Raw genomic sequence first — 11,083 nt, 5'->3', positions numbered from 1 at the left:
TGGCTCTGCAGAGCCAGTGCCAAACAAGCCAGCAATAGGTCAACTCACGCTTGCGACCAGCACTACAGCTGCAGTGAGAATAAGCAAACACAGCAGCAGGGGGAAGAATTAAAGGAGGGGGCTGGGGGCGAGGCGGACGATTTATTCTTCTGGCACGTGCAGAGGGGCTGGAGATGGATCAGCTGTATTTGTTCTGTGAAAAGGGAAAGAAAAGGAGGCAAAAGAGCAAAGCAAGTTTCGTCGTACCAGAGAAAACAAAGATTTTCAATAAACTCCCCATCGCCACCCCCCTCCCTGGAAAAAGGGGGAGAAGGGGGGGGGGGGGGGGAAAGCTGCAGGTGTTTGCGAGGGATCTGTATAGAAGCCATGCAGGGAATTAGCAACTGAGGCAAGTTGCCTTTGGAAAAGGAATCTGCCCTGAATAGATTTGCATTTCTTAATTTAGGGATCATCAGCAAACAAGAGCCAGAGAAAGCACCCCTCTCGCAGCACAGCACCGGGGGCTTCAAAGTGAGGAGGGCGGTGTGTTGGGAGGCCTCGGAGGCAGGCAGGCTGGCTATTCAGGCTGGCCGGGCTCCCGCTGGGGCTGGGCTCCCTCGTGCTGGCCCTGACCGGACCCCCAGCCCTGAGTCCCTTCGGTCGCCCCGCTTTATCCTCTCAATACAATGAGAAGCATGTGAGCATTGAACGCCACGTTCCTCGCCCAGAGGAACCGCCACCAAATCCTCCCCTTTCAGGTCCTTCCCAATCCTCTAAACCCCCTCAGTTAATGCCCCGCTGCTCTGCTCTCTCCCTGCTGAGAAGTGAAAGCCCATTGAGAGGGAGAAAGTCTTCTCCCAAAGCCCTCCAGTCAGTCCTCAAGCCACGAAGCAGAATTTACAAGTTTTTCCACATGCTGCAGTTCACCCCGATGCTGAACCCATTGCTGCAGGGGACAGCAGAGACGTGCCCATGCCACAAGGACAGTGACAAGAGCAAAATCCCAGGCTTGAACCCCTTGACAAGGGCTGGCTTCATGCCCCCCTGCACACAGGCTCACTGCCCTTGCTTCCCTGACTTCTGCTTGCCTGGTGTGCTTGGCTCAGCTCAGCTGGGATGGGATGGTGCCTGTACCTGCACCACCAAACCAAGGCAGTGCTCTCCACTCTTTGAAGCCGTAATGAATCCCAACTGCATCTCTCACTCACTCAATTTCCTAATGTTCACCTGAAAACTAGTCTCCTTCCACTTGGTTCCAGTATTTTGGAAGCCACCTCTGTGAAATATGTTCTAAACCCCATGCAGACACACCAAATTAACCAAAGCTTAATTTTCCTCCTCCTCTATGGCACATAGGTACCTTGCTGATTCAAGAAAGCCAAAAGCAGGAAGGGTTAAATGGTGTATGGAAGATCCCAACCACATTAACTTGGTTGAATAACTACAAACCTTCTTGCCTAGAAAAAAGGCAAGGAGATTTGGTCAAGTTCTTTTACTGAAGTCCTGGAGACAGAGGAGAGGTTCCCCAAAGACCCAGCTACCAAGCCCAAGTAATTAATAGGCTAAAATGTGGCGTTCAGCAAGTTGGACTGTCACTTCCCAAAGAGCACACACTGGGCTGACTGGAACAAGCTGGTGCTAAAGGCATGGGGGATGTCTGCCAGGATTCATCACAGCACACACTCAGGCACACTCATAGTGGAAAAAAGAGACCCTACGATCCCAGAGAGTGGCCTGCCACAAAAACACACCGTGAGATCAAATGCATTGCTCTGTCTGCTCGGCGATGCTCTAAGGAAGCACAGATCAATCATGTATCATTTGCAATGAAGCAAGAGGACTCGTCAGAGCAGAAATGTTCTGAGACAAGTCCTGTCTTGGTATGTCAACTGTACCTGAGAGAAAGTAATGAACTCCCTGGATAACCAAACAACAAGATGGGATTCCAGGACTGCAACCTGCAGAAGGACAGGGGAGGGCTGGATAAGGGGTGATTTACATGGGATGTTGGCAGGAGCATATTTAAAGTGTTGGCATGCTCTGCAATAGGAGACATGGTGCCTTTATTGCTTGGCTGGGGAAAAAGACACACTAATGCCAATGTAATTGCTTAAGACCTATTTCAATTTATGTACATTATGCAAATACAACACACCGTGAACTGCCAGCGTGGGGATGGGGAACAGTGCATAAGGGCAGTCTTTGCACAGGACACCTTTCCCACACACGCTCTGCAGTGCTCCCCAGGCTCAGTCCTGCACTATAGAAACGTACCTGCTCCAAAGCGCTCTGTGGCAGACAGGCTGGAAGGGAAATCCCAAATGCAGTTGTCTTGGATGAGACTGCAAAACACGAAACCACAGGCCAGGGAGAGTCCCCCAGGGCAGGTCAGTATGCTCCATGAAATGGCCTTTCAATTCTGGAAAGGAAAAGCAGAAAGAAATGTTACATAGATGTTAAAGCAATGAAGGAAAGATTTGGGCACTGTAAAACTTAGCTGTTAGGTCCTTCCCGATCGCACTCAACAGCTCTTGCTGAGCATAGGATGGGACTCCAGCAGATGCAAAAGAACAGCTTGAGTGAGGTATGTGTCAGATACAGAATCATAGAATTGTTTAGGTTGGAAAAGACCTTGAAGATCATTGAGTCCAACTGATAATCCAGCACTGCCAAGCCCACCACTAACCATGTCCCCAAATGCCACATCTACAAGTCTTTTAAATACCTCTGGGGATGATGACTCAGCTGTTACCCTGGGCAGCCTGTTGCAATGCTTGATAACCCTTTCAGGGAAGAAATTTTTCCTAATATCCAATATAAACCTCCCCTGAGGCCATCTCCTCTCATCCTATCACTTGTTACTTGGCTGAACAGACCTACAACCACCTCTCTGCAACCCCCTTTCGTATGAGCCAGAGCCTTTAGACAAACTGCTTTGCAAAAAGGGAAATACCCCTGCCAGCCTGCTGGTTCCTTTGGCAATGCTGTTATGGTGCCCTGGTGTTCTAGGGCTGCTCTGGATTTGGATCTAGATCCCACTTCAAGAGTTAGTTTGATCTGTAGCACCCAGCCACCCAGCACAGAAGGCAGCACCCTGAGGTAACAGATCTGCAACTGCAGAAACCAGTGGGTGCGTTCATCGTGGCCATGAAGTAGAAGAGAAGATTGAATAGGGTGGGAGGAGGAATTGACACAAAAACTCGCACCAACTTTTACAGCTATGGAGCATCTGTGATTCCTTCAAAAATTTTTTAAGGCTGTTTCCTATTCTCACGTGTATTGTGGCTGTTGCTGTACTGCTTAGCTGTGATCAGGGGCCACACAGGCACGTGAAATGGGTTCTTAGCTGGAGAAGCAAAACTCTCACTCAGTTCTGGGGGAAGGGGTGAATATTCACCCATGTCAAACCTACCCGGCACAAACCGTAAATGCCAGTGAAACGTGTTGGCACAGACAAACATGGGAACCAGACAAGGGCAAGAATGCAGCCAAAGGGGCTGGTGTAAAAATCAAATTTCCAGTCCTGTAACACTTGCCGCAGCATTTTCCACATTCCAGGAAACAGCTCTGCTGGGTCCTCTCTCCCACACCTAGGTTTTCCTAGCTGGCTTGAGAGCACAAGCTTGCAGTGCTGCCAGCTCTTGTCCTGTCATGAAGCTTATAATATATGAGTTTTTTCCTGTGTCTTCAGTTTTAGCTCCCAGAGGCAAGCAATGAGATGAAACGAGACCAAGGGGTTCTCACACACACTGTGACCTGAGCGCCTGATTTTGGGATGGTGGTCTCTAAATGCTCCTTCCAGAAGAGCATAGACAAATCAGGAAGAGAAGCTTCACCACTCAGGTACCCAAGATGCTCATCCTAAGGTGAGCAGCACAAAACCCCCTCATATTCCTCAGCTGGAGAAAAAAAAAAAAAAAAAAAAAAAAAAAAAAAAAGAGTATTGGCCTTCATAGCTTTGGGAAAAGCCTGAAAATTTTTACATGCTCTTATGGTTTCAAACACAGAAAATGGGCAAACCCCTCCCAACAATTCAACCAGCCTCTCAAAAAACTTCTCCCTTGCAAGCCAAGGCCATTGTTTTGGCCGATGTGTGGGACTGCAACCTCTAAATCTTGGATAACACCACAGCGAGGAAATAACACATTTTTAGCGACTCAGCCCGAGGATTTGCAGAAAGCATAGTCCACTCTCATCTGACCAGGAATCCTGGTATATTCACTGCCAAGATTAAACCTGGAACAAAGAAATAAGTAGGCATGTACAGAAAATGTAGGCCCTGGTTATCAGAGGCAATTTTTTAATTATGAATAACAAGTGTTTAACCAGCAAGTCTGATTAGTCATAGGTCCATTGGGACGTGCCCTCTCTAAAGAGGGACATCCCCAGGCAAGCACAGCTCTGCAGTGTTTAGGGTTCATTCTCACTATCTGGGGCTCCTCCAGGTCCAGAACTTGCCCAGAAGATCTGAACCTATCCTGTTGCCTGCCGAACCTCTGTTCAAGGCAAGAATTACCCTTAAAACAGAAACTTCTTGGGAAAGGGAAATCCTGACTCCACTAAAATCAACACCAAAGCTCCATCTGGCTTAGTTACATTCAGTATTTCATGCCATCATGCCTGTTAAATGCCTTCAGAGCGCCTTACCCAACTTTGGTGCTATATAAACAGCAATAAGCCATGAACACAGCATTTCTGCCTTTCTTCCCATTTACATCATTTGCTTGTTAGTGGTTTTGGTTTTAAGAAATAGCAGTGAACAAAAATCTGTATGCTAATTAAGCCTATGGGGCACATGAGACAGAACCTCCCTCGTGCTGGGTATTCACTTTTGGTCTTTTCTCAGCAATAAATCCAACCAGCAGGATCCTCAGCTGGCATGACTCAACACAGCTCATTTGAACTCACACAGTGACACACCGCTTTTCTGCGGCGGAGATCCTGGCCCCATCTAAATAAGCAAGAGCCTGTGCTTGCTCCAGAAAGGTAAGATAATATCTAGAGAGATGACGCTACCAAAATAAGGGTGGGACGGTAAAGCCAGACAGCTGAGACAAGACAGACTGTCTGTGACACGCTGGAATTAATATACATATCTATTTTTTTTTGTTTTAAATACTTTTTTCTTTTTTAAAGAAAGGGACTCCACTGATGGGGAATATCTTTCTGGACACTAGTGCACAGTTTGAGACCAGAGGTCCCTTTCGCAGAGCCCATGTGGAGACCCTTGAAGTTTTTGGCTACACTTATCCAAAAAGGGCTTAAAAGCTGAGTTGCTTCCAGCTTCTCAGTTTCTTCTGAGAAATGAACAGAGCACCCTGCTCTACCAGAGATCAAGCTACCAAATCTTAACTCACAAAGTGTCTTCTTCCAGCCCTCAGCTCCCTGGCCCAAAAGCGTTGTTGATGTGTGTGGGCAAACTCTGTCAACTGAAGAGCCTTTGGGCTTCTCTCCCAAGATACTTGTGTACAGGGAACATCTCTTGCCAGCATCACGGTGTGGGAGTCCTGGGCCCTCTTCCCAGCTCCTCCACCACTTTGCCAGCTTTCTTCATGTGCAAACCTGCAGGACCACTCCATGCCTCAGTTTCCCTGTCTATAAAGCTGGCAAAAAAAGAAACTCCCACTTCCCCAGGCTTTTTCTTCAAATTATTATGAGTTCTTCCTTTTACAACAGCAATGAACAGTTGCAGCCAAGATTAAAATCACACTGTAAAAATATACAAAAAAAGGCAGTCCTGCTCCGACACAGCGTTGAACGTAGACTGCAATCAATTTGAACTGGGTCTGTTCATTTTTTTTGCCAAAGCATCAGCATTTTGTAAATGAAACTGCAATTCCCTGCTTCATAAAGTTGTTTTAAACCCTCGGTCATTTCAGATCTTGTATGGAATAGCAGTAGGAATATCAGCCTTTCCTATGCAAGGCAGTTTACTGTTAAATCGGGGCAGATGGAATAGGTTCACAAGTATTTTACCTGTAGCTTCCAACTGATTGTGCCATTTGCAGTTGATGCATATTTTCCCCCCTTGGTTACACAAGGGTAGTGGTCAGAAAAGGTTGGTGGCAACGCAGAAATAGCTAATATACAAAGCCAGAGATAAAGAGCTTTACACAATAAAAAAAACAATGCAGAAAATCCCCTCGCATTCCTGAATCATCAGGAACTGACTGTCTTACACTCTTGGCCATTTAAGTATGAAATAAATAAAGATGATGGTGTTCATTTTGTGCGTGTGTCTAATCTCACATTCTCAATACAAATGCATTTAACCTTGTCCCTTTAAAAGAGCTCTGGACAATCAGAATCATCTTTACAGAAGACTGCATCTGCTTTTAAATTAGCTTTTTAAAAAGCAGCCATTCTCTCTTTTCCCTTTTCCAATTCCCATTCACACTTGGTGCAGATAAACACAGGCAGACCAGAGCTAGGAGCCCTCCAAAACTTTAAATGGAAACCGTGCTTCAGAAGAGCAGTGCTTTTCCCCCACAGCAAGTACACACTTTGCTGCCTGCCCGAAACCATCAGAGATTCAGAGTTTTCGTTTGTGTCTACAGCGCCTCAAATCACAAAATTTTAGACAAACCAGCTTGAAAAACAACTACTCTAGTCTGTGGGTCCACTCATAACTCACACAGAAGATGGTTCTATACTCTAGTAATACCATGGAAAACACCTCATTCCCTCAGAAACATTCCTATCAGCGCAGGTCAAATCCATTTAACCTAATTTTTGCCTGTCTTTGGCTTTACATCCAAGTGTCAAGTCCAGCTCCCAGCCACATGCAGAGTCGTTCATGACACTGACCTCCGTGTCATGCACAAACTTGGGAACCGGTGCAGAATTTGACCTGTGGCATTTGTTAATAACCTCCTTATTAATCATCTTTGTCATTTCTCCAGTGCCTCCCATCTGTGGATCCAGAAGCACTTTGCGAGCTGCAGTGAACTAAAGCGATGGTGTGGGTTAAGAAGGGTATCTCCATTTTACAGCTGGGAACAGAGGAGCACGCAGGGCTATGTAATTAATGCTCAGGAGATGCGGGCTTCTGGCAGAACATGTTCCCACAGCCGCAGATAAGTCTCGTCAACACAAAACCCCCTCTCCCCCGCTGTCATCCTGAACGCACGGGGAAACGTCCCTCCCATCATGGGGCTGCGGCGTGGGAAAGGAGCCATGGCGCTGCACCGCTGCTGTGCCACGTGCCTGGAGAAGATACAGAAAAACAACCACGCTTGTGGTCGAGGATGGCAAGTGCTGGGTGGGGGAATTACAACAGAGAAACCATCAGGGAAAAAGTTTCCATCCTGCAAATGTCGGAATTGAACACCCTTATCGACACCAGGGCTGCGTAACGGCGCGCTCGAACGATCAAATTGCTGTTGTGTCAGAGCTCAGGTTAAAATCCCAGCAGAGGGGTGCCCGGCTTTAGCATGGGGTCGTGCTACTTACGGGGCAGCTCAGCTCAGGCAAGCACCGCCGTGCAGCTCTGCTCTTGGTGATACCGGCACATCTGGTGAGGCTTCCATAGGGAAGGATGCGCCTTGGTGATGTGAGCAAGGAGCCAGCAGCCAGGACACCGGTGGCCAGGGCTCCTCCTCGTGCCAGTCTGTGTGTGAAGCCCCCAAGCCAGCGGGTTTGAGCCGGAGCCCTAGACAGAACCAGCTAAAAGGAAATATTATATCTGAGTTTATAATCCCAATTTTGCCACAGTGAGATCCCATCCTAACCCCTCTCAGACCTCGTAACTTTGGAAAATAAGCGTTATGCACTTGACCTATTTCATCCTCCTGTACAACAGCAAAGCAAGATCCACAGGGTGAGGTATTCACTTTTATAAGACCAGCTGGAAGCACTGGAGGAGAAAAAACAGACAAGTTATTAATACCCAAGCTCCTCTTCAAACAGTGTGTGTAAGAATATTCCACGCTGTGGTCTGCAGCTGAATTTTCTGCTGATTTAATAATAACCTAAACAGATTTCCTACAATCTTAATTGAACATTCATAGATCAGTACTGTTTTATATGTCTCAGGAAAACAGCCCCGCAATGTTAGCCACGAGAAAAGTGCAGAAGCAGCCCATGGTGGTCACACATTACACTGCACAAAATCCTACCGGGAGCAGGGGAAAAACTTATGTGACAAAAATAGCTTTTCAGATAATGTTTTTCAAACAGAAATTTTGCAGTTATATAGTGCTGCCTCTTCAACCAAAAAAAACCAAAAACACCAAAACAACCAAAACAACCTCAGCAATTTTCCAGTACCAATTCTGTTTTTCAATCAATAATTGTTCTTCAGTCCTAAAACAAGTCCAGCTTTGCCTTCTTCTGAAGCACTGGAAAAATAAACATCCCTTTAAACTTTTAGGGCAAACTCTGTGTCTCCCCCCAACCCTGCACTGCAGTTTCCAGTACAGCACATTTTAAAAATGGAAAAAAAAAAAAAGCGTCAGCATACTTCAGCAGTGCGTGTTTCCAGTAACACTCTCTTTGTAGTTAACCTCGGCAGCCTCGAACAGCAGCTTGGGCAAGCCTGGGTCGCAGAGAACTGACGGAAGAGGTGCAACTCGGTACAGACAGGCTGGATCGTATATATCAATAAAATTGGTCTAAGTGCTCGGGTTGAAACATGTTGTAAGACACGACAGGGAGGAAGAAAGCTTCTAATAGCCCCCTATATTTGACAAAGGGCAGATGTCTCGCAGGGGCGGTGAGTCTGATTCCCGCAGCTCCCAGCTCTGCCGCAGTTTGCTCCATCAGCTCCTGCTCAGCGCTGCTTTAAGGTGGAATTACCCAGGAGTTTTTCCACCCCAAGAGGAGTTTTTAATACAGCTGGGTTTGCATAAACCCACATTGTGGAAAATAGGTTTGGTTGTTTATTTTTAGGGTTGTTATGATAAAACTTGGGGGGACTGGATGGGTTTGATGAGCAGGGTGCTGGTGGGGTGTCAGGAGACCTGGGCTCCACAGCCGACTGCATGGTCTCGGGGGGGGGGATCCCAGTCAAGTTACACACTATCTCTGTATCTTACTTTCCACAGCAGTAAAACAAAGCTGTTTCTCAAGAGCGTTAAGAGTCTAAATTCATAAATATTTGAAATTTGCATTGAGATCTCTGTGGGACAGGAATGCGGCATGCCAAACTACGGCAGCGCTGCGTACCTTGGAGGCACGGTGAACGTTAGCCAATTAACTGCAGATTATTACGTTTAGAGGAATTAAAGTAAACTCCTGGATTCTTACTCAGTGCAGCCAGGAGGGTGTAACAGTCTCTCCACTGTGCAAATATCATTCCTAGATCCATTAGCAAGGGGTCCCTGTGGCGTGGAGAAGCCGAGCCATGCACCAATGCCATTCAACGACTGGTTATTGCCTTTTGTTGTCCCCACCAGAAGCTGTCTGGGGAGGGCTGGGGGCATTTGCCTGTTATCTGACCTTATTTTGAGGCTTTCATTTCTCCTTACTCCCAGCATTTCCCTTCAATACTTTGTATTGTGGGAGGGGGGGGAACACAGCAAACTGCGTAGCCAATTAAGAACGCTATTGCCCCTGAATATTTGCTTTCCATCCTGCCCAGCTGTAATGGGAGCAGTGGTCAGTTTCCAAAGGACTGGATATCTCGGACTCTGGGAGCGGGAATCAGAGCCATGCAGATAAGGCTGTCATCAGAGATAACAGCAGTCAACAACCCTCAGCGTCATTATCTTAGCAAAGGGAAAAAGCAGGCAGCTCCCCTTAATATACAAAGTGCAGCGGTTATATATGTCTCCTTTACAATGATAGATGGTAAGGGATAAAGGGGGAAATCTAACAGAAAGCCTTCAAAGCCAGCCTGCTTCACATCCTCGTGCTCCCAAACAGCGAATACGTTTTCATAAAGGCGGTAAACAGCCTCCCCCCAGCCCGCGCTCACACTCGCCTCGCCGAGCGAGGTGGCTTCGGCAAAACAATTTCACTGACATGGATCTGAGCGAGGTCTTTTTTTTTTTTTTTTTCTCCTCCTTTGGTTAACAGAATTTCTTAAGATGGAATAATGAAGCAGTGATTGTCAAACACGCCTAACTGGAAGGCAAACAAATTGGCTGGATCAGGCCTTTTTAATTTGAAAAAATAAATAGAATAACCATGAATTTATTTGCAATGGTTTGATTGCTCTCTGAGACCATTACGCTGTTAAGCCCCTTTTTACCTTATAATCAAACTCCAGGAGCATAACACACTCCAGCGTGCCTCACTGCGCTGTGCGAGCTGCCCCGGGGTTGAGCAGGCTGCATTCTCCCCGCTGCACGCGTGCACCGTACGCGACCCAACGCTTCCCCACCACCGCCTGCTGCTTCCAAACGGGGACCTGCGTGGCAGCACCACAGCACCGAAACACCAGCACAAACATGACATGCAGTAATTGCCCTTTTGTAACAGGCAGGCCAGTTTGCGAAGCCCCAGATGAGCTGAGCCCCAAACACCTTAAAGCCCTAGAGGAAGCAGGGCAAATAAATAAGTAAAGATGTAGGGAAAAAGGAAAGTGGCAAAATCCTAAATAAAATGTCAGGGTCTGATTTCTTTATGTGCATTTCTGAAGTGAGAAGCAGCACACAGAAGGGCATTTAATTAAATCAAAGGGTAAAGGAGGGGGTTGCCATGCAGCTTGCTATTATGTTACAGTTCACTAAAATGAAAACTTATTTTTAAACCTCTGGTATTAATTTGAGATTATTCAGATACTTAATTAAAAGTGCAGCATGTGTTAAATATTATTTCAACAAAGATTATCATCAAAACCCTATGTAATAAGATCCTTCAATGCTTAGAGCGATATTTTATGCAAATTTTCTATGCCACCAAATGAAGGTCTCTTCAATTCCTCCCCCCTCCTTCTTCATTTGCTGCAGCAAAATGTTCCAGGCAGGGGAAAAAAAGTTTCTAGAATAGCAAGGATACTGCAGATAATGCAGTGCAACAAATAGCAGCTCAGTGGTAGTCATGTTCCTGCACCCAGCTCCCTTCCTGATACCAGTTGGCAATAAAGGACTAGATCAAACAGGCTCCCATTAGAGCTAAAGGGCTGACTTATGCTCCCGGTGAGGTTACAGACAGTGTAAGC

The sequence above is a fragment of the Falco biarmicus genome, chromosome 4 (genome assembly GCF_023638135.1).
Source record: "Falco biarmicus isolate bFalBia1 chromosome 4, bFalBia1.pri, whole genome shotgun sequence".
Classification (NCBI taxonomy): Eukaryota; Metazoa; Chordata; class Aves; order Falconiformes; family Falconidae; genus Falco; species Falco biarmicus.
Note: the sequence above shows the minus strand (reverse complement) of the source record.